Below are 24,705 nucleotides of genomic sequence, written 5' to 3'. Positions count from 1 at the left end.
TTGAAAATATAAACATGTGAAAAATAGTAATTATTATCTATAAAATTTGATTTCAAAAGGGAAGTGAAATCATGATGGTATGAAACGGTGGGAAAAAGCAGAAAGGATGAGTTTTAGAGATAATGTTCAGAATGGCATGTTTGAAATGATAGCTACTAGACATAAAATAGTCCAGGATATGACACTGGAAGTGGGAGGCTAAGGGAACATCAGGTAAAGATTCCTGATGGAGAAAAGTCAGGGAAATGAAAAGATAGGATTTTGGAAATAGAATTACATAGTTTGAATGGTCATTAAAATTAATTAAACACAGAGGTTGACATCAAGATAGAAGCTGGAACATTAAAAAAAAAAAAATGGAGAGTGATGAGAAGCCCCAGCATGGATTTTTGACTGTAGCAAAGGCTTAGTTCTCTGCATGTTTGAGCCATATAATTCTAAGCTGGAAGTTTAGGATGAGTGATTTTTAATATCCCAATATATGTTTTAAATATATTTTCTACATTTTCTTCTAAATGACTTAATAATTTGCTTCCTACACGTAAGACTTTAATCAATGGGAAATCAGTATTTGTATATGATCTGAGGGAAGAATTTAATTTTTTATAGATACTTGTGTTAGTCATATATAAAATTGTTAATGTTAGTATTCTGTTATTCTAATTCTCTATTTGTTCTATTTGCCATGGTCTGGAGGAATTCAAATCCAATAATAAGGGTCATGATCTAGAAAAACAACAGTTTTAAGAAAACTGAACAAAGAAGCAAGCAACAACAAAACAATGTTGAGGCTGACATGAGAATGCTCAACAATAGGGGAAGAGAGTCTAAGGCTACATACAAGTGGCCTGAAACTGCAAGGCAAAACTTCTTAGGATTGTTAAAATCCTAAGAGGTAACCTAAAAGATCTTAATATGAAACTAGGTGGGTATGGCAATGCAAGGATGGAGGAAACCAAGGTGGGAATTAAGTTAGGAATTGGAAAGCATCATTGGAAATATTCCAGTGATGGTACTTCCTTTTAATTAAGTACATAATTGATATAGATATAATGTATGAATGGAGTAGGTTGCCTTTACTTTTTTAAGTAAGGGTGTTAGCCAAGACTCTTCCCACTCAGTTTCAGTTTACCATGCTAAATGTGAAAGTTTAAACTGCTTATTTTGTTGTTGTTGTTGTTGTTGTTGTTGTTGTTAGTAAACATTAAAGCAATTCAGAGCTCCAGGAGGGCAACAAGAAACAAGAGATCTTTGTTCTGATTAAATAAATGATTGAGGCCAGCAATTTAATGATCATGAATCACCTTTGAGGAGCTCTATTGGTCAATGTATAAAGTAGACCATTCCTAGAATTTAACGTAGACTATCCAGGACTAAATATGTTGGTGTCTCCAACTTAAGGTAAAGACTCAGAAGATGAGCCACAAGCCAAAGGGAACTGGTATAGCCTTATAGCTTTGGTTAACACTTACAGAAAGGTCAGTGGCAAAGGCTGTTATAGAGGTCCTTATGATCTAACTTCTTATCGATATTAGAAATATCAGTATCTACACAGACTGAGACCTTTGGTAGAAACTGGTAGGTCTTCTCAGTGAAATGTTTCTGTACTTTGAACTGGATATATAGCTATCTATTGTAGTCTACTCAAAAGACAATTTCTTGCTTGTTCCTACTGTATTTGGTCCAAACTATCCCTGAAGGACTTCAGATGGTTCTTAGACTAGGAATTCTGATCCTGTCTTAAGTGGTGTCAGAGAGACTTTCAAGGAGTAAAAAGATTTCATAACAAGGTTGAACTATAAAGAAGTGATATATTCAAGAGTACTCTCTAAGGAGGTTCAGGAGCATTCATATTATTTATCCATAGTGTCAAGGATAGAGATCTTTTAAGATCTCCCTGCACTGTTAGCTGCATAGCCTAAACCACTGAATCTCTCCCAGCCACCACAAAGCAGTCTATGTGATCTATTGATGGGATTTCCTGGGTTGAAGGCTGAATTGTTATTGGGAAACTGTCAAGAATATCCTTTTAATATAGTTAATTCTTGATGGCAAAAAGCAAGGCAAGAGATGAAAATTGTATATTTAGCAGTGGAATTGGAGCTCCTATCCTCTAGGAGTTATTTGGATACTCATATGCTTGATCTGTAGCCCATAGTTTTGCTATATAGTCAGATAAAGTGGCTCTATAGGCCTGGACAAAAAAAAAAAAAAATACCCTTGAATTGATCACTCTGTTATGATAAAGGATATCCCTGCTCAGAGCATTCAATTAGAGTTAAAAAGCAAGAACCAAAAAAACAAACCCAACAATGTATGGAACATTTAGCTATGGAAATATTTGGGAGAATTTAGGGAAGAAATTAAAGTTTATTGGGTAAAAGTCCATGAAAAGGGGAAATAAGTAGCAAAAAGTGAAGGAGGAGCAGGAGACAATAAAGAAGGAGAGAAGTTGCTGCCTCCAGGAGCCAACTAAGATGGGGACCAAAATCTTACCATTTACATTTCTCTCTACAATCCGTTTCCTGAGTCCATAAAATGAAAAGACATGTAGGCAGTCAGGTCACTCAGGAAAGAGCTGTGAAGGAGCATGAGCATATTTCCCTTGCACTGATGAAATGACTAACGTGAAAAATAATTGCACTCAGTGACAATGAAAAATAATATTATGAAAGTGGTGGCGGGAAAAATTCTCTAGGGACAAATGCTGGAGCAGACCTGGTAAGTGAATTAATTTAACCTCCTACGGCCTTAAGACTATAAACTAGGTTTGATTTTTATTCTACTGTAGGGTCACTTACTTCAGTAATAGAAGTAACCTAGAGATAAAGGTTTGGAATTCTCTAGCAATTGAGTCCCCCCACCAAAGATGCATTTCACCACCACAAAGATGCCACAGAAATTGGCAAAGAAAAATAGCATTACCTACCGATGCTGTATTCTTCAGGAGTCTCATAGAAATGGTCTCGTTTAAAATTGAAATAGGCAAGCGGAAAAAAAAAAAAAAAACTTGTTACCCAAAATAAGTGTTAAACAAGGTTTTAAGGATAAAGAAATGCATCATAATTGAGTATAAGAGGAACTGAGTCAGAGACTTGGCTGCTAAACTTCTAAATTTGGAAGGTGGAAATCTAGGGTTTGAAAGAGGACACATTACAACTACTGTATATATCCTTCCTACCTCAACTACTTTTCTTTGATGAAGCCTAATCCAGTGGTCCAAGGCCAGGGTTTAAAATCACTTTTATCCAGGAAGCTGGTGTAGAAGACTCCGTGCTAAGCGAATGAAACATATTAATTCATGAACTACCTTTGAAGGGAAAGATATTTCGCTCTATTTTAGAAACCCGTTTCAGGATATCACTGGTTGTTTTAGGACACAGATTATTTGCATTACAAAATTATGGTATACATCCCACACTATTGTTTTTATAGAAGGAGGAAAAACATCTTCTCCTTAGCAAACAATAATATTAATATAAACCATTTTATTATGTTCTACATTCTAGCGAGGGCTGCAATTATGAAGAAGTAGTTCAATTTTTTTTCAGAGAAACGTATTAACTTCTTAAGAAATTCTACAAAACACATGATGACCTTGGATAGCATAGGTGTGTGTACCTGTGTGTATATATATATGTGCTTGTGCACATACAAATGCAGACAGGTGTATTTTAACAAGTATTTTTGTGTACCCTTTGTGCCAAGCATGGTGACATCTATTCAGAGACCTCAGACACAAAATGGATAAATCTATGACCTTTGTGGATTCTATAATCTCATAGGGGAAAGTATACATTAAACAAAAAATTAATAGGAAAATTTCTGGGTGCTTTAGGAGCACTCATGGAACTTCAGCCACAGCTTTGGTCGAATACAGTAGGTGTGTGGTGTAGAATGCATTCAAAAAGGTGGACTTGTTTTCCTTCTGAATACCTCGAAGCAAGCATGACTATTTCTTGGATGAGATGGAAGTAAAAATAAGTTCTTTTTTATTTTCTTCCAACATAATGCTCATCTCTCAGTTATCTATACTAATGGGGAGGTGCAGTAGCGTGGAACATCCAGAATGCCTGGTAATCAGAAAGTCATGAATGCTTGCAAACAATTTATATGCTATATATTTTAGTAGCTTCACCTTCCTGGTAATATTTTGCTTCAGTGCACATTAAAATTAGTTTGCATTCTCTGTGTACACACTATCTAAATGATAAGAAAGATGTCCAGGAAGTATGCAGTATGGTTAGCAATAGCCCTTTCAATAGATAATACACAGAGCAGACAATCTATATATGCTTAACACACAATTGGCAGTACATGAATCTGTTGAGATGATTGCAGGGCTAGCAAGAATGTCATTTCTATTAGGATGGTCTATACTTTATTTTCTCTTAACCACAGTTAAGAGAACTTAAAGTAACTTACATCTGAAAGCATATTGCAAAACTTTATGTTTATTGCCAAATAGAAACAAAACAATCTACAGACTGATACCCATCACTAGAGAGGAGCAAATTACTGAACTAGGTAACTGATTTTTCTCTGTGCTTTCTGGTAGCTGAGGAAAAATGAAAGCAACTTTCACTAAATTTTGGTTAACACAATGTACTACCTTTTTGCTGAAATTAAAAATAATAACTTTATATTAGAAAATTTCAAAATACTAATTTTTAAGAGAAATACAAAAAATATGATATTGATTGATTGATTGATTGATTGATCTGACAAAGACAGAGAGAGAGAGAGAGAGCACAAGCAGGGCAGTGGCAGATGGAGAGGGAGGAGCAGGTTCCCCACTGAGCAAGGAACTGGACACCGGGCTCCATCCCAGAACCCCGGGATCATGACACCAGCTGAAGGCAAGCACTTAATTGACTGAGTCACTCAGTTGTGCCCCCCAAATACAAAAATTAACCTTAACTTCATCAACCAGAGGACAGTGCTATTAATATCACATAGACTTTCTGCAACTCTCAACTCTTTTCACAACAAATTTGGTCATACTGAACATTATGTTTCTCTAATCTATTTTCACTTTTATTTTCTTCTCTATCCTATTCTTTGAGTATGTGTGTTTTTTTAATCATATTATTTATCAATATAGTTAAATATTTTATTTAGGGGCATCTGGGTGTCTCAGTCAGTTAAGTGTCTACCTTGGCTCAGGTCGTAATCTCAGGGTCCTGGGATCAAGCCCAGGGTTGGGCTCCCCACTCAGTGGGAAGTCTGCTTCTCCTTCTCCCTCTCCCCCTGCCACTCTTGTGCACGGACCCATGCTCTATCTCTTTCAAACAAATAAATAATCTTTAAAAATATATTATATGTTGGCAAATCAATAAATCAATATATATATATATATATATATATATAATAAGTAAAATCTTTAAATATATATAAATATTTTGAATGTCCTAAATTTTTGGGGAGGAATTGACTGATATAATCAAATAGTTTTATTCTTTGATAAATTTATTTTACAAAGTTATTAGTTCAGTAAATATTTGTGAATTTATTATGGTTAAAAGCAATAGTATATGTGTGATAAGAATATTAACAGTGAAAAAAAATAGTAAAGATCCCTGGCTTTATGTTGCTTATGTTCTAGGGGAGACATACTAGCAATAAGTAAGTCAAATGATAGTAGGTCATATGGTACTAAATGCTGTGCAGAAAAAATTAAGAGAGAAAAGAAATTGAAAGTGCCAGGAATGGCATGTGTTTCATTGTTTTAAACAGAATGGACAGAAAAACTATGACTGAGAAGGAAATATTTGCATGAAGAAGTGATTAAACAAGCCATGCAATAACAAAAGGAAAGGACATGTACTGGTCCATTCTGAAAACAGCAAGAGGCCACTGATTTAGAAGAGAGGAGTGAGAGATGAAGTCAAAAATGTCCTTAAGGGCAGCCCTGGTGGCTCAGTGGTTTAGGGCCGCCTTCACCTCAGAGTCTCCTGGAGACCCAAGATCGAGTCCCACGTCAGGCTCCTTGCATGAAGCCTGCTTCTTCTTCTGCCTGTGTCTCTGCATCTATCTCTCTCTGTGACTCTCGTGAATAAATAAATAAAGTCTTTAAAAAAAAATGTTCTTAAAATGGGCAGCGGGGATGGGAGGAGATTATCGGGTAAGGCCCATTGAGAAGCTGTATGGATTCAAAATCATCCATAGGATTTTGATTAAAAGTGGGCATTATTTGCATTATATTTTTAAAAGGTTGCCTTAAAAGAGATGAAAGAAAGGCAAAAGCTATTGCAGTAATCCAAGTAAGAGACGATGAAGACTTGGCTGAGGTGGTGTAGGTAGAGATATTGAGAAGTGGAGAATTTGCTAAGAGATTGTGTTTGGGGGACACCTGAGTGCCTCAGTGGTTGAGCAGCTGCCTTTGGCTCAGGCGTCATCCTGGAGTCCTGAGATTAAGTCCTACATTGGGTTCCCGCAGGAGCCTGCTTCTCCCTCTGCCTACATCTCTGCTTCTCTTTCTGTGTCTCTCGTGAACGAATGAATGAATGAATGAATGAATAAAAAATAAATAAATTTTTAAAATCTGTAAAAAAGAAAGAGAGAGAGAGATTGTACTTGGTGTTTCATGAAAGAAAAAAAGAGGAAGTCAAAAAACCTCTTAGGCTTTTGGCTGAACAACTAGATAGGATACCGTTGATATTTACGTAATAGGAATAAAGCAGGCGGAAAAAGCAAGTTTGTCATAGGTGGGGATCAGTTCAGTTCTAAACAAGTTTGAGAAGCTTCTCATCTGAATGCAGATGCATTGTGAACAGCTAGATACAGCTCAAGGCAGAGGTCTGGGCAGGAGATTTAAATATGAGAGTCATTACCATATAGACAGTGTTTAAACTGGAAGACATCATCATGGTAGCAGTGTAGGTAGAGAAGACTTAGGAATGTTTAGAGTCTCATAGGATGTGAGAGAAATCTGGCTGTGACACCTGTCACCTCACTGATTGCCAAGGTTGATTCAGCTGATCTGTTTAGCTAGGCAGGTGTCCCCTTGCTCTCTCATCACTCCACATGCATCCATCCCGAAGTGGAAGAAGATAGCCTTCCTCCATAGAGGACGACTATTCTTTGATCAAAGGTACACAAGAAGCTGTGTTACCCTACCCAAGCATTCAAACAAGCTCTGAAGGTCCATTTGTAGGAAAAGGTAGGATAGCCAAGTCTGTCAGACTCCAGACACATCCAAATGAGGCCCTGCATGAGATAGTCAGCCTTTATTTAAAAAAAAAAAAAAAAAAAAGTTTCCTGGAGGGGTAAGAATGCTACCTACAAAGCAAGTATAGGCAGGGTTTCAATGAACAGGGGTGGATTGTGACAATTGCAGCAGGTAAGATGAATGAAATAGGACTGAGAAATACTCTCAGTCAGCTTCAGAGAAATAGCCATTGGATTTAACAACATGGAAGTCGTTTGTGATCCTTTTCTCTGTCTCTCTCACACAAAAGCACACATGCGTGCATACACACAAACACACGCACTCAACTGCTCCCCACCCCTCACTCCCCATAGTGGAGCAAGAAGGAGGACAGGAATGAGACATAAGATGGTACAAACACTATCAAGAAGTTTTTTTATCAATAAGAGCAGAGCAATGGGATGGTAACTGAAGACTTGTGAGGTAAAAAGAGGAGCATTTGTGCTTATAAGATGGGAGAAATTAATGCCATTTGTCATGCTTTTGTGCATGATCCTTATGTATCATTCTTACAAAAAGGAAAACAATGACACAGAACAGAGACAGTGAACTTTCTGTCATGAGCAAGTGGAAGAGATGGAACCTGGAACACACATGGAAAGTTTTGCCTTTGATCAAAATATAAACAGTTCATCCATAGTAACAGGACAATAGGAAGGATGGGAGGGGTCCAGATCATAGTGTCAGGGGCATGTTGGAAGCAGCAGGGAAAAATTCCCTTCGGGTTGCCTACATTTTCTGTGAAGAATGAGGATAGATGAGAAACTATGTCAGATCCAAGGGAGGAGCAGAAAATAGAAAATAATAATGCAGGAGATTGGAAAATGTGCTAGGATTTACTGGTAAGGGTAAGAATAAATTTGAGACTGTTGGTCATGGATTTGATCTGATTTCATGTGGATTTCCCCCAGGAGAGGTAGATTCAATCAGGTTTGGGATTTTTAAGCGAGAGAGAAGTAAAGGAGCCAAAGGCAAATGTAAGTAAATCTTATGACAATGGACTGTGAATTCTTAACTGATTAAATAAAATATAAGAACATAAGTGAGTAGTGGGAAGACTGGTAGATTGTCAATTCTGCTTAATTCATTTATTAGTTGGAGTCATTGTGCCATAACTAAAAGAATATAGCTGGAAATTAAGGAGTTTGGTGTCAGAAACTGGGTTATTTTACATTGATATTGTTGAAAGCTTGCAGCTGATGATGACAAAGGGTGAGTCACTAAGGTAATTTAACAGATCAGAAGGGCAGAGAGGCAGGCAGAAGCAAATCTCTCTAGTACTTTGAACTTAAATCTGTTTAATGCAGAGAAATAGAAACTTATTTCTATTGTCAAAGGATGGACTGGGGAAGGAAGCATCAAGAAATCAAAAAAATCAGGAATTGCAGACAATTCTCACCAATATTCTCAGTCAGCTTCAGTATGAAAGTGGGTGTTTTTCAGGAAAATAGCTGGGAGCCACTGGCAAAACCTCACATCCTACAAAATTCACCCATCTGTCTGCTGCAGCCACAGAAGCTATGGTTGTTCTGCTTCTCTTCCAACGTTCAAATTCTCACGTGATTTCCTCAAATTGGCAGAAGGTAGTTCTCAAGCTTCCAGATCCAGCAACAGACAAGAAAGCATAAGGACTAAATGGTGCTAAGTTGCCAACAGAAAAATAGGTACAGTTTACCCCTTTGGCTATGCTTCCATCATAGCCTTGAATGCATATTTAAATTTAAACAACCACACCAGCAACCGCCTGTGTGGTACACATGGAGTAGAGCCCCGTTACTCAGGTCCCCTCCATTTCAAAGTCAAACATCGTTGCCCTGATGTTGTGAGTGCTATGAGGCTTTTCAGGGATTGCCTCTGTGGCAGAGAGTTGCTTTACTCAATATTCTGTCCATTGAGGGGCAATGGATACCCAGGGGATTATCACGGAGGGAGAAAGTCCAGGTGACCCTGAGCCAATCTGATGATTCTAATAGCCCATTCCAGAGCTCATACTGGGAGCTGACCTTTGACCATCGCAACTCAACTTTTCCCTCTGACTCACCTTGTTTCTTCTCTTTCTCTTCCATAGATGTTGATCCAAAAAGTATTTCCTAATAAATATCCAGAATACTACACTTTATAATACTCAACTAAACCCAAACTGCAGCATTATGCTTCCCACATAGTGTAATACAACTATGTTTGCTAAAATGAAGCCCTTCACATAGAACAAAAGGAAGGGGAAAATTCCCATTTGTAACTTTATCCATCTGAGTTGTGATTATCCTTCAGATACAACTAATTTTTTAATATAGTATAATCTAAGACTTAATTGTATGATTGTTCACAAACAACATCTTTTATATGAAACAGTTATAGAAGGAGAGGAAAATAAATAGGCATTTGTTTGTACAAGTCGATTTGTTATTTACAAATGATTAAGAAAGATAAATACACATAGCTACTACAGTTTTGTTTCTGCAGCTGGTCACCAGCATACTGTTGAACTGATAACTTTATTCTTCCACTGTTCATTTGATCTCTCTTTTGCCTTCAGCACCACAACTGATCATGTTTTTAAACCACATCACACATTCATGAAACTTCGAATATCCTTTACTGGTCCTGTATGTGTTGGGTTGCTATAGGCTCTGATTAATAATGAACAATCGCTATGAAATAATATTCTGGGTTCAAAACTCTGCCTACCCATATTGTATAAGGGACAACCTGGCTACTCATCTCACCTTGTTCAGTATTCCTCTTTTTGGTCTATTTGTTCATAAGAATGAGAAACATAAAACACCTGTATGAAAACTTTTCCTCAGATGGAACCATTATGTCTCCAGAGGGAATTGTCTTTCTCTCATCACCCAAGAATGATAAACTAGTAGAAACCAATATTGCAAAACTGGGACACAAAATTTTGTGACATATTAATATAAGGATGAGGGAGCTGCTACTTTTCTACTTGTTGGTTTCTAGATCCATAATTATGGGAGAAGGAACATCCTCTAGGTCAGGAGGAACAGTGCTAGGTCAGAGGATTGTAACACATCTCATAGGATGGCATTCAGTCTGTTTTTACTCATAACACTCCTGACAACAAATGGGTGTTGTTGTTTTTTTTCCTCACATCAACCAGTTCTCCAGTTATCCAGACACCAACTGGGTATCCAACAATTCTATTTAATTCTGATGCCAGCTACCCAGAATTAATGCAGACCCTACATAAAAGGGTCTCAGAAAAAGGCTCCATCTCCAAAGACTGTCTCCCATGTCAGACACCACTGAGAACTCTTGGAACTCTTGCACTTCTGAGTGACAGTTTATAAGTTGGGGTTCCCCTGATGCCTTCTTCCAGTTTGATAATTTGCTAGAATAGAGCACAGAATTCAGGAACACTCTTTGCTTACATTTACCAGTTTATTATAAAGGATAAAATTCCAGAATGTTATTCCTTTCCCATTAGTTCTCTCATGTAATGAGAAATTTCAGCCCCCCCACAAGTTCTTATAGTCATTTCCACAATAAAATTATATTGCAGAAGCTATTGCTCTCCAAAACCCTTGCCTTTACTTTTTTTAATTTTTGTTTATTTATGATAGTCACACAGAGAGAGAGAGAGAGAGAGGCAGAGACACAGGAAGAGGGAGAAGCAGGCTCCATGCATCAGGAGCCTGACGTGGGATTTGATCCCGGATCTCCAGGATCACGCCCTGGGCCAAAGGCAGGCGCTAAACCGCTGCGCCACCCAGGGATCCCAACCCTTGCCTTTAATAGACACTTTATTCGAGGTAAACATATCCAAAATTTTTTTTTAATCTTTTATTTATTTATTTGAGACAGAGAGAGAGAGAGACAGAACATGAGCAGCGAGAAAGAGATCCAGACTCCCTGCTGGACAGGGAGCCCGATATGGGGCTCGATCCCAGGACCCTGAGATCATGACCTGAGCCGAAGGCAGGTGCTCAACCAACTGAGCCATCCTGGTGCCCCTATCCAATCATTTAATGAGCTATTTTTCCATAACATGCAATGGATTATCAATATTCATCCCTGGCTGATAGCAAGATCATTATTACCTTCAAATTTGAATAAGTCAGATCATGTTTTAAAATGTTTTAGCAAGGACCACTTCAGGGACACATAACAGTCAAGAGTGTAACAACAACAACAAAAAAAATCAATCATTCTGGCTATTTTAGGCTAGATGTGATTTAATACAAAGAATTAGGGGCATGCAAAACCGTTGGATGAGCTACATCATTTCAGAAGTCCAGAAATGCTAGAATCACAGGAAATTTTCACCAAAAACCTCACAGCCCTGAAGCAGATAATTCACTTCTAAAAGCAAATCTTTATGTCTGCCATTTTCTAAAAGCCAGGCATCCTATCACTGTTGCCAATGGAGTAATAATGGCTCCTGCTTCTCTCCCCCTCCAACCTTGCATTTCACTGGCAGATATGTAGCGACCAGGCTTATGATAAAATAACAGAAGGGGCTATCTTAATTCCCAGCAGACAATTTAACAGAGACATTGAGATCCTCCAATTATGTGAGGAGTAATGTTGAAAAGAAGTACAATGAGCAAAAGGTAAGCCTTTAAGGAATAAAGGAGAACAGGCAAACTAGATTAAGTTTTGAGTTTCTTTTTAAAGAATATTTCTTAAAGCATATGCTATTTCCCTTTCCATATGAAATGTTATTTGTTATTTTTCTTTTGTTATGCTCTATCACTGTCACATTTGCCGACTTTATGAAAATCAATTAGAAGTTCTCACTTGTCTTATTTGTTCTGATAGATTTTCAACTACAAGTAAATTAATTGTACCTTGAATGTTCAAACCTTGAATATTTAAAGAAATTTCTGTTAAAACTATATCTACTGAGAGAATTTTTAAACACAAAACTGACAGCCTTTTTATTTTATTTCTAGTCTTGCTATACTGTTTTTCTACCTCTTCTTAAGCAATTAACCACTTGTATTCTATAATCTATATTCAAGTTCTATTTCTTTATTCTAGACATATTCTAAAAATCATGAATTTTGATCATTCATGTAATGAATTAACAATGCAATTTTGTACATTTCTCTTTTTGTTGGCATAGATTTTACACAATATACTTTTATTTTTGGAGTGCAAGACTTCATAGTTACTGATCTGTGGGCTTGCAATGAAAATGCCTGAATATAAGCATCAGCCTCCACTCGTACTGGTCACGTGCTCTGAGTTTCACTTAATGACTCTCATAGAGAGGAGAGGAGCCATTTTCTACTTTCCTCACATATAAACTGAGAATACTATCACCACCTATAGAGTTAACTGATGACAAATCAAATAGCTCCTAGTACCTAGTACACGATAATATCAAAGTTGGCAACTGCTATGATTACTATTCATAATAATAAGCTGTGTTGTCTTTGCTCTTTGCTCTAGAGACAGGGTTTTAAGATCTAATATTTAACTCTTTACAAAGAGGAAAAAAAGGCCCCGTTTTCCCTATTTTTCACCAAACTTGAACAATCTGGAATATCCCTGGAGTCCCTATCCATTTACATTTCTGAACATAAAACAACATCAAGTGAATGCCAGATGATAATAGAGCCCCTCTGTTCTAATTCTTCCAAGATGAGTTGTCTGGCTTCCTTTGACTGAATTTATCTTTTACTAGTTCATTAAACATGTTGTAGTGTGAATTATCATTCCAGTCACCCATTTGCTTTGTTATGAGCTAATTGAGTACAGTTAAGTTCACTCACTTCTTGATGCTGTTTTGAAAGGATATTTTGTCTTGTTTGAAAATTTGTTGCATCATTTTATAAATCAGATGCTCTGGTGATTGCTTGTATAATTTGACAATCTTTTCTATTAACCTACTGAACAAATATTTATTCAGTCCATACTACATACTTAATGAGATATGGTCCTGCCCTCAAGATACTCATTATGTTGGGGAGAGAAATATGTAAATGAAGATATACAGTACTCAGGAGAAGGTGGTGGATACATAAAGGAGGAAAGAATAATATCTTTCTACTTGATTGGGATGGAGAGGAAGGAAAGGCCAGAAGTGCCAATGTTTGAATTAATATTTAAAAAGAAATAGGTGCTTGGCCAGTAAATGAGGCATAAAAGATGAAGCATAAGAAGCTTCTGAAGACATGGAGACATGAGTATTCCATGCAATAAATGTACTTGTCCTGTTCAGATACCCACCAGAAGGTTTTTATGACTAGAAGATAGAAAATAACAGGGGAAAACAGTCTGTAGTCATATCTTAGATTCAAAAAGCAGGAGCGGGTAGGGATGTTAAAAGGCATATACGTGATTTTGAGATACAGAGGGATTTTTTAAATTGTAAGCAGAGTGGATAAAATAATCAGATTAGAAGTTTTAAACATAATAGAACAGACACATAGATTGCTGAAACAAGAAATTCTGTACACAAATGTATGGATTTATGGTGAATTAGTAAATGACAGAGATGGTACTTTAAATATGTGGGAGGAAGAAATTGTATTAGAAGGGTGAATAGTCTACAGTCATTCTGCAAGTGCTAGAATTCTGAATCTGTCAATTCATATCTCTATTAATTGGGCAAAAACAAAGCCAATAAGGTGGAATTAAACTGAAAAGTCAATGGCATGACTGTTGTTCAGTAATACTAAGTGATCGTTATAATATTATAATGGCAAGTTGGCTATCTAAAAATTATTCAAATTCATATTTCTCACCATTCACAAGAATATGTTTAAGTGGACCAACAGCCCAAACTTTTTTTAATTATGGAATTATTAGGAAAAATATATTGAAAAAGTGTTGGTGACTTTTAGATAGAAAAAGCTTTCTTAGTAAGAAGCAGAATGCAAAAATGTAAAATAAAAGATTTGCAAGTTTAAAAATACTACAATTATGGATTTCTGTGCAAGGCATCCCACCCAAATTAAGACAAATGACCGACCAAAAGGCTATCTAGTATGTATATATAACAAGTAAATGGCAAGGATGTGGAGAAATAGGTATTCCTGTGGTGCTCATGGAAGTACAAACAAATATAATCATTTTAGACTACAGTTTGGTAGGATCCATTAAAATAAAAATGACAGATGTTCTGTGAACTCATTCCTATTTATTGGATATTTATAAGCATCCTACAGGTAACTTACCTTAACATACTTCAGCACAAAGCATGTGATGTAAATGTGTAAAGAAGCAGTCACACCTATGCACAAGAAGCATATGGAAGGATGTTTATTGTGCTATTTGTAATACTAAAAATTTCAAAACAACCTACATATCCATTAAAAGGGTTTGAATTATGATATGTCTATACTATGGCATGTCATAAGGATTTAAAAAGAATGAGAGTTATATTGTTTATATGATAATAACTCCAGGAGATACTTAGGAGAAAGAAAAATTACAAAAACAGGTATGTTGTGATGCCTGTTATAAACCACAACAGTATATAATTGTTTTTCTAGGAAAATGTATATATTAATGGATAGAAGAAGGTTTGAAAATGATGTCTTCATTTTTCTAGCAACAGAATTCCTCCGAGGGAAAATCAGTGTCATAGGGCTGGATTGTGGCTCCTCCTCCCCAACCAATACTATTGAATGGACACATGCTCCTGGTTGGACCAACCAGGATGTCCTTATTCTCTTAGCCATGGTCTTAGTTTTAAGGTGGGTGGTTGAAGTCAAGATAATTAATCAGAAATTTTACTGGACAGTTGTATTTTGCTGTGGGAGAACTAAGGTAAAATGAGCTTTAAAATTGAGTGATCACATTTGCCACCACGTTGGAAAAGTCCACATGGATTTGGTTTTAATTGTGCAGTCAAACCTAATCCTCACTAATATAGGATATATGTCTCCCTAACCAACAGGGAGCAGTGAAAAAGAGAAGTCTAAGTTGTTTTTTGTTTGTTTTTTTTTAAAAAGAAGCATAATTTGTCAAAACGCATTAAATTGTAACTAGAGATCTTGGAGATCTGTATATTTCACTGTATGTAAATTTTAAAAAATAAAGGAAAAGAAATGCAGAATGGAGGAGGGGAGAGGAAATGATGACACACAGAAAATACAAAATAAAATGGTTTCAATAAGCTTAAACACAATAATCTCAATGAATATGACTAAGTTAAATTCTCTTTGTTAAAAGACAAGTGCTCAGATTTGATATCTTGAAAATCACATTGCTCGATAATACTTATAAAACACACCTAAAACAGAATGGTATAGGATAGTTGGAAATAAAAAGAAGGAAAAATATACTCACCATAAGACCAACAATTCCACTCCTACCTACCTACTCAAAAGAAATGAGGGCATAGGTCCACAAAAAGACTATACAAATGCAAATATTTGTATGATCTTTATTCATAATGAAATGGATTTGTAAATGGTTAAAGATTTGTAAATGGATAAACAAATTGTACATTCATACAATGGAATACTACTTAGCGATAAAATATAATGAACCACTGATAAGACAACATATTTGAATTTCAAAATCATTAGCTGAGCAAAAAAAGCCAGATGCAAAAGAATACATGCTGTATGTTTCCAATTACATGAAAGTCTAGAAAAGATAATGTCTATGAAAGAAAGTAAATCAGTGATTACCTGAGATGGGGGTGAAGGATTACCTGGGTATAGCTAAACAGGAATTTTGGGGTGTGACGGAAATGTTCCGTATTTTGATCATTGTGATGATGACTTGAATATGCCAATTTTTCAAAAATCACACAAATGGGCGCATTTTATGATATATAAATTATACCTCAGTAAAAACAAAATGAAAAGGGGGAAAAATCACCAAAGAGGAATAATAGCTCATTTGGTTTTAGAAGCAGAGTAGGTTTTTCTATGCAGAAGAATCTGAGTTGGGGTTTTTGTTTTGGTTTGGTTTTGTTTCTTTTTTATGTGAGATCTGAAAATAGCAAGGCTCTACAAAGTTGAACAAGAAAGAAGAGTGTTCCAGACAGAGGAAGCAATAAATACAACTTCAAGAAGCAGATGAGAAATGGTTCATCTGGGGAACACAGCAGATTACAACAGTACCAAAAATAGCAGGTGCAACAAAGAAGAGTCAAGTGCCCGTCCTGTACCTTGCATAAGTAAGACTATCTTTACTTTGTTCTTGAACATGGATAATATTTTGTTTGGATATATAATTCTTGTCTCATTCTCCTGTCCCCATTAATGTTTCTCAGTTTTTCTTATTGCATATTATCATTAGGCACTTAGTGTTGTTGAGATGTCTGAGATTGCCTGCTGTCTGTTCCCCTGCCGGTAAATAACATTTTGCTTCTCGTGGACTATAGGCCATCTTTGGGACTTGTTTCCTGAATAATTTTTTCTTGATAGTCAAGGAGTCATTTTCTTTTGGCGATCTTATCACATATACATTGGAGCTCCTAGATCTATCCCCCATGTTTCATCTTCTCTAATAACTTTGAAACTTCCATTTTCATTTCTAACGACTTTTGTGGGCAACTTTAATGTCTGTTCTTCCACCTGATTTGATATTTTAGTTCTATCAATAACTCAGTGTTTTTTCCCTTTATTATTGTTTTATTTTTTTTGAGATTTGTTTGTTTGTTTATTCATTTGAGACAGGGAGGTGAGGGAAGGGAAGAGGGGGAGGGAGAGAGAGAATCTTAAGATTTCCTGCCGAGTGTAGAGCTTGTCACACAAGGCTCAAACTCACCACCCTGAGATCACAACTTGAGCCAAAATCAAGAGTTGGCTGCTCAACCAACTGAGCCACCCAGGCAGCCCCTTCATTATTGTTTTAAATTCAGCAATTTTTTTTTTTTTTTTGGCCAGCATGTAGTCTTACCCATTTCATTATTACCAGCTCTTATTTCATAAACACAGTGACTTCTTAAGTTTTATAATTGAATTAATATAAATTTCTATTTATATTATATATCAGGGTTCTTCAGAGAAACAAACAGTACAAACACAATTAAAAAGGGAAAGAAAGAGATTGATTTTAAGGAATTGCTCACACAATGTGGGGCCAGGCAAGTATGAAATCTATATGGCAGGCTGGTAGCTGGGAACTCAGGCAGGATTTCTCTATTACAGACTAAGACAAAATTCCTCTCTCTATGGGAAACCTCAGTTTTTTTCTCTAAATGCCTTCAAGTGATTGGACTAGGCCCATCCCTATTACTAAGGGAGATCTTCTTAGAGTCAACAGATTGTAAATGTTAATCACATCTACAAAACACCTTCACAGCAGCAACTAGATTCGTGTCTGACCAAACAACGAGGACCAAAGCCTAACCAACTTGACACATATAATTTTTTTGATGCATAGAATTAACGTATAATTATATCACTTACTGTTACATTCATATAAAATACCACATTTGCTTATGATAGGATGGGTCTTTGGTTTCTCACACTCGTCTACTCTTTATAAAAGCAATTTGTTCTGGTTCCTCCATACAGTTGTCTTTTATGAAAGGCACCATCCTCTGGTTCCTCGCACTTCTCTACTTCTTCATAAAAGCAATTTTTTCCGATTCCTCCACATATACTTGTCTTCTATGAAATGCACCATCATTTTACTTGCACAAATTTTGGGTTGTATTTTGTTTTGTTGTTTAATCAATATGGAAATTAATTAGTGCGAATGTTCAGATTTGGAGCTTGAAATGAATTCTATAAGATCAGAACATGTTAGATGATCTATCTCAGATTCTCAGTTTACAATTTCTTATAAGTAGTAAAAAAAATAATCCTTTTAATAAAAGACATCTCTTTATAACAACCTTTTCTTCATATCTGGTTGAAACTTCAAGTTAAAAGTGGTAACATTGGGGAAAAAAATGTTCATGCCCTTATTTAAAATTGTTCTATAAAATTAAGGCAAAAAAGCCATCATAATAAGAAATCAAAACGATATATTTGGTAAGATAGATATAAGCAATTTTGGAATTTTGTTAAACATAAACTATCATTGATACCTTTTATGAGTAAAGGGAGTGGTCAGTGGTTATTAATAAAACAAATAGTGCCATCTACTGACTTTGTAATTATATTATGAAAGCTGCCATAAACATCAATGTTATATCACATAATTTTCCAATGTGATAGTTCTAGTCATTCATTTGATAATTTGAATTTTCCAAGAATTTGTATTCATTTAAAATGATTACATTTAAATCTCTAGTTCTGCTAACTGAAGTGGAATTTACATGTGCTTAAATCAAATGACTGCTACTTTGCAAAATCACTGTTATCAGGAAGCAATTCTTTTAAGTGTCCCTTTGTGCTAGAAACTGCATGATGCAAAAGAAATATGCCTATATTCTTGTCACACACACGACTCAATAAGAATTGCTGAGATTGTAGAAATGTACAATTAGACCTCTACTACTCCCACCAAACCCTGCTTAAATGATTGAAGAAATGCATGCATCAATGTAAATTATGAACAAAGAAGAAACTGGAGTCTATTTCATAATAGGTATAGTAAAGAGGATTAGAGTTAGCTGCCACCACCTTTTGATTTAGATATGATTTTATAGGGCAATTAACAGTTAAAGATTTTGTGGACAATCAAATAACACAGTAATTGAAAAATAGTATGATATACTGCATTTAAATAGTATGATATACTACATTTAAAACTTAAAAGTGCAGAGAAAAAATTCTTTCTTTGGCCCACTAGCTACCTTGTGAAGTTTCTGGAAAGCAGAGAAGGGCAGGCCTGTGCTCACAATGAAGAGTTTCAGAGTACAGGAAAATAATGGCTCCAGAGCCAGGGATGTGGAGCCAGAGAGCTTAATCTCCAGGACATCTTCCAAGGCCATTGATGGCCTCAGGATCGCAGGGTGATGAGCATCCTATACCCTATATATCCTGTATATATTCACAGGTTCATGTCAAGACATAAGACTAAAGGTCTTACCAGAATACAATATGCTAATCTGTTCTGGTAGTAACGCTAAATTCTGGACTCTCTCACTGAATAATAAAGCTTTTCCTGGAACATTCCTAGGCTCTCTTGACAAGAGAAGAATCCTGTGAAAGTCTAATATAAAAATAGAATTAGCAGTACATTCTAAGTTTATTCCTTTGTTCATTCATTTCAGGAGTACTTCAGAGAAGTATCGTTTTTCATAACACATGCATCTGTATAACACTGCATTTATTTTAGAATAATTTTTGCTTAAAGATAAGTCAATGAAACAATATATGCCTCCAAATGCAGGGCCCATTATGTAGTATATAGGGTGTAAGCACCAGGATGTCAGTCTTTTAAGCCCAAGGCCAACAAAATCAAGTAAAATCTTAAACTCTTTGGTGGTATGCTTGGATAAAGATTAAATTGTAAGCATTTACAAGAATAAGATAGGTTAAATTCATAACTACCAGCTATAGCTACTGAAAAGGTTCCTAATATCAACTTGTACTTCACATGCTTTTTTTTTTTTTTTAATAGGTAAAGGAGAAATGACTGGGAAGCTGATTAGAAATAATGATAATTCGGGATCCTATAGAGCTAAATTTCTTGCTCCAGGAATCAGGCTTTTATTAGAACATTGTTTAACCCTTTCTATAAGGCCACAATACCATGTGATCAACTAAACCGAAAATTACTAGAAAGTTTGTAAGCTGATAGTATCTACCTTAAGGCGAGTAAGACTTCCGGTTAGTTTCAATAGTCTCAATACATTTCATAGGTGAAATTTAGGTTAATTTTCTTCTTTCTAAAATTGCAGTGATAATCTAATTCCATAACTCCTTGTGGTAGGCTAACTAATGGCCCCTACAGAGAGCAGGCCCTAAAGTATGGAACTTGTCACTGTTACCTTATGTGGCAAAAGGATCTTCCAGATGTGATTAAGTCAATGAATTTGCGATGGGAAGATTATTTTGGATCATCTGGATAAGTACAGAGAGAGGCAGAGGGAGATTCGACACACACAAAGGAGAAGGCCATGTGAAAACTAACATGGGAGTTGGGCAGATGCTGGCTTTGAGGATCAGAGAGATGTGACCACAAGCCAAGGAGTGGCAGCAGCCACAGAAACTAAAAAAGGCTGGCACCTTGATTCCAGCCCAGGGGCTGATTGTGGCCAGCAGAAAGTGAGAAAACAAATTTCTGTTGTTTTAAGCCACCAATTTTGTAGTAATTTTTGCAACAGCCATAGACAACTGGTATACTCTCTATCATCCAGGGTTCTTGTTCATAATAATGGATATCACTTAAATACCTTGGGTATCATTAGCACCATGCTAAACCTTCTGAAAAAAAAAAAAAGTCTTTAATTCTTATATCTCTTTTTTCCCCAACTCATACTATTCTCCTCCTTGCTTACTCTGCTCCAACCATTCTGTATCCCTTAATATACAAGGTTTTAGGCCTCTGCACCAGCTGTTTTGTCTGATTGGACTATTTTCACTCAGACATCATAATAATAAACTCTTGCCCTCTTCAAGTCTTAGATCAATTTTACCTTCTCATGGGGTCTATTCTGACTTTCCCAGCCAACATAATGGAAGAGTTGTACCCTGTTCTTTTTTATTATTTTAATCTAATTTCAATCTCTAAAATGTTATATAATTTACCTAATTGTTATGTTTATTTTATATCATCTTTCTGCTCCCTCTAGTTATGTAAGCTTCATGACTAAATGATTTTATCTCTTTTTTTCACTAATGCATTCCCAATGCATAGAACAATATCTAGCATATAATTGGCATTCAGTAATCTTTTCTTAAATGAATAATTGAAGGAAAACATTTTAAAGTCTATTGCAATAAGTTAGAGATGCTGATATCCTAAATCATACCAAAGCAAAGTGCAGCTTTTAGTTCAAGGTGACATGTTGTCAAATCATCTTGCGTTTTTATTTTCAGTTTCTGTTCTGTGCCAACTAAAGGCTCAAACTTCATTAATAAGGCCATAGAATGGGCAATAATTTATAGATATATGCTACTATATCCTGGTTATCAGGCAGGCTGATAGCTTTCATTTTACATAAGTTCTCAATGAGTCTCCACAAAAAGTTATACCCTGGGCAAAGGCAGAAATGCCAGGGACTGAGTTTCTACAAGGTTGGATCTTTTTTTTTTTTTTTTTTAAGATTTTATTTATTTACTCATGAGAGACACAGAGAGAGAGAGAGAGAGAGAGAGAGAGAGGCAGAGACACAGGCAGAGGGAGAAGCAGGCTCCATGCGGGGGGCCTGACATGGGACTCGATCCCGGGTCACCAGGATCCCACCCCCGGCTGAAGGTGGCGCTAAACTGCTGAACCACTGGGGCTGCCCACAAGGTTGGATCTTAAAGACTATGCTGAACCTGTCAGGTAATTGCCTAAATAGTCAGAAATTCATATTGAATGGATATAAAGGAAAGCTTTCTGAGCATTTTCCAGATCATCTGGATAACAGGTAGAGAGGCAAATTTCCTTAGCAGATCACTTAGTTAAAATATTCCCTGATCTATTAACAAGGCAAATCAAGAAGAATTCCTCATTTCTTTATAAAAAGACGCTGAAATACTGAAAGTGAGTCACTTTTGATATTTAGAAAATGGTTTGCACTATGTTAGGAAATTGTAAAGCTGTATCCTACAAAAGATGTTCAGGAAGAGCTACACTAAGGACAGTGCTCTAAAGTGAAGGAAGGTGGGGGCACCTGGATGGCTCGGCAGTTGAGCGTCTGCCTTTGGCTCAGGTCGTGGTCCCAGGGTCCTGGGATCGAGTCCCACGTCAGGCTCCCTGGATGGAGCCTGCTTCTCCCTCTGCCTGTGTCTCTGCCTCTCTCTCTGTGTGTCACTCATTAATAAATAAAGTCTTTTTTAAAAAATGAAGGAGAGTGACAACAGTACCAATGACCTTCTGGAGAACAGGAACCAACATGGGATGCAGAACTTCAGTGACTGTCAAGTGATACATGAGTAACACAGGGAACATGCCAGGGAAAGAAAATGCCCACTGACATAAAGTCTTTGATGTACTAATACGGCAGACAGACACATGCCACTTTTTTTTAAAAGATTTTTTTTTTATTTTTATTTATGATAGTCACACAGAGAGAGAGAGAGAGAGAGAGAGGCAGAGACACAGGCAGAGGGAGAAGCAGGCTCCATGCACCGGGAGCCCGATGTGGGATTCGATCCCGGGTCTCCAGGATCGCGCCCTGGGCCAAAGGCAGGCGCCAAACCGCCGCGCCACCCAGGGATCCCGACACATGCCACTTTTAAAACCATTTTAGTTAATATCCATATTTCTTTGATTGTACTTTCCAGGGTTGTTGAAAACTAACTTTTACATTTGATTCCAAGTGTTTTGGTTTGCTTATTTTGATCCTTATTTTTTTTTCCTTTCGTTCTCTAGAAATTTATCTAAGACTAATCAGATCCGATTAAAGGCAATTCATGTTTTGCTTTTTTTAAAAGGATAATGTAATTATTCACATTGGAAATTAACATCATGTTAACAGGTTTTGAATATTATTTTAGGAAGAAGTGAAACATGTATCACTGTTCAAAAAGGAGTGTTTTAACTTACATATTTAGAATTTAATGATGAGAGAAGATTCTCTCAGAAAAAGTTATAGATCACAGAACCCCAGAACTAAGAAATTTAAGAACCTTGGTATAAAAACTAAAAAAAAAAAAAAAAAAAGTTTTAAAATATGAAAAGCCTTTAGTTGCAATTAAATCTAAAAAATTAAAATAACCAACTAGAAAAAAAAAGTACTTGGAGAGTCTACAATAGTGTGATATTCAAATGATTAGGTAACAGTGAAGATTAGAAAAATGGAAAGATGTTATGACCTAGGTGGAAATGTCTATTTGAACCAAATTATTTTAAGTATGATTATTCAGAATATTCATTTTGCAAAGCATAATTATCAGGTCATTGATGCAACCTAGGATTTGAGGATAAAAGAATATCAGTGATTCAGAGAAAATGCTAATAAATCTGATTGATTTGATACATTTGTCCTTAAAACTAATTATTTTTAAACTAGTTACTAATAAAAGTCTTACTAATGCTCAAATGCATTCCTTCAGGAATTTAGTCATTGAGTGAGGAACTTCCAAATATAAACACAGGTGAAAAACAATGCCTGTCCTCAGCTGCTCAAAGTTTCATAGAACAAAGTTACATAAATAACTAACATCAGAATTAAATTCAAATTAAGGAAATTATGTTGGCACATTGGTTTTTGTCTCAGCCCTTTTATATAGTCATAATTAATTCTGTTTCTCAAGGTTTTTTTTTTTAAACTGCCTTTCTTTTTAAAAAGTACTAATCCACAAGTATGAGTGTGCTATTAAAAGGAGACATTCCAGGGATAGGGATCAACCTGTGCAAAGGCAGGTAAACTAGATATGCACAGCTGGACGTAGTATACGTACAGGAAGCAGATATTACACTAATCCAAGAAGGAGTTAATGAGAAAGCAAATGTATATACTAGGTATATATCTGTATCTGGAAGCAATGAATCTAATAAAAGTATTAAAGGATCATTCTACCGATAAGATAATGCTGTATGTCTAGGCAGGGTCTCTTTTGGCTTCAAGTACTGTGTTTGTGTGCCAGAGGATTTGTTTGATTGAGATAGAAAAGAAGGTTGAATATTTAACAAAATCTGCATCCCACAGGGTAAAATATTCATATGGGAAGAGTTGCAGTCATTAAATGACCATTTAAAGATATGGAGCACAATATCCCCAGAATACAAGAGTAAGTGTTAATATATTGCCCACCATGCAATATGTGGTCAATAAAATGGAGATTCAGTAAGGATTTACAACTATGCATTCTACCAGACATGTGAAATACAATGATGGAGAATCTTGAAATATTGAATATACAAGCGTTCAGAGTCAGCAGATAAGAAATGTTATATAATAAGGAATTAGATAGGAAAAAAGAATCATATTGAACTACATTCATAAGATTGCCACCACTTCCCAGAAAGAATGAAAATAATAAGCCAAGAACCTGGTCACTGAGGGGTAAATCAAGGACCTACTGGACAGAATTTGAATATAATATGTGGACCTGGTCATAGGAATAATGTAAGAATTTTCTTACCTTGGTCAAAGATTGTCAAAGAACTTTATATTTCCACAGACTAGATCTACAATTAGTCTCTATCTATTAATAGGAGGTATCTGGATCAACTTATTGGAGTTGTTTTAAAATTTTCATTATGCATAGGTATCCCAAGAAGTGTTCATTCAGAATTCAGAGTCCTGGCCCCTTTCTTCAGAGCTATAGTTCAGTACTTTTGGAGTAGCCTTCAAAGAACATCATTTGGGACAAAAAAAAAAAGTCCCTGTTGATTCTGATAAATATTATCTGTGGACCACATTTTGAGAAGCAACTAGACAAAAGAGGGGTTAAGAAATAAAACTATATTAGGTTGCCTTAATATCCAGGACTGGAAAAGTTCTAAGAATGCACAACCTGAGAATACACAATATATTGGTGACCAGCAATATCTTGGTGACTTTC

The 24,705-nt window shown here is 36.0% G+C and overlaps 1 long non-coding RNA gene across 8 annotated transcripts in view; it reads right to left on the bottom strand.

The window, feature by feature from the left end:
• The window catches only part of LOC102153439, a 65,840-nt gene that overhangs the window by 24,365 nt on the left and 16,770 nt on the right, over positions 1–24,705 (bottom strand). For 4 of the 8 annotated variants that reach the window (XR_005385617.1, XR_005385620.1, XR_005385618.1 and 1 more), the window contains one exon: positions 14,362–14,417. The exons of 1 other annotated variant lie outside the window; for it this stretch is intronic. This is a non-coding gene — a long non-coding RNA (uncharacterized LOC102153439). Of the gene's footprint in view, positions 1–2,929; positions 2,966–3,181; positions 3,277–14,361; positions 14,418–24,705 lie in introns of all 8 variants that reach the window. 3 more of the 8 variants (XR_005385623.1, XR_005385624.1, XR_005385622.1) reach the window with 3 other exon arrangements.

This window comes from Canis lupus, chromosome 38 (genome assembly GCF_011100685.1).
Source record: "Canis lupus familiaris isolate Mischka breed German Shepherd chromosome 38, alternate assembly UU_Cfam_GSD_1.0, whole genome shotgun sequence".
In the NCBI taxonomy this organism is placed as follows: domain Eukaryota; kingdom Metazoa; phylum Chordata; class Mammalia; order Carnivora; family Canidae; genus Canis; species Canis lupus.
Note: the sequence above shows the minus strand (reverse complement) of the source record. Positions and strands in the feature narration are given on the sequence as shown.